We start from the raw sequence: 304 nt of genomic DNA on the forward strand, positions 1-304 counted from the left end.
AGAGAGAGAGAGAGAGAGAGAGAGAGAGAGAGAGAGAGAGAGAGAGAGAGAGAGAGAGAGAGGAACCCAGAGAGAGGAGCTTCACTTCCCGAGACAGGGTCAAACCTGGGAATGAATGTCGACTAGGAGGACTGTCCACAGAGCGTTGTTACGGGTTCAGCCACTGCCTGACAGTCGCTGAGGTGTTAGAATGGACCCTCCCTTGCCTCTACGTTTTAGGGTGTCTGAACTTTCCTGATGGTGGGGTGGAGAGGGAGTATTGATAAGAGCAGGTGATTGAGGTGAAAGGTTGTTTACTCCTTGT

Source organism: Mus pahari, chromosome 14 (genome assembly GCF_900095145.1).
Source record: "Mus pahari chromosome 14, PAHARI_EIJ_v1.1, whole genome shotgun sequence".
NCBI classification, from domain to species: Eukaryota; Metazoa; Chordata; class Mammalia; order Rodentia; family Muridae; genus Mus; species Mus pahari.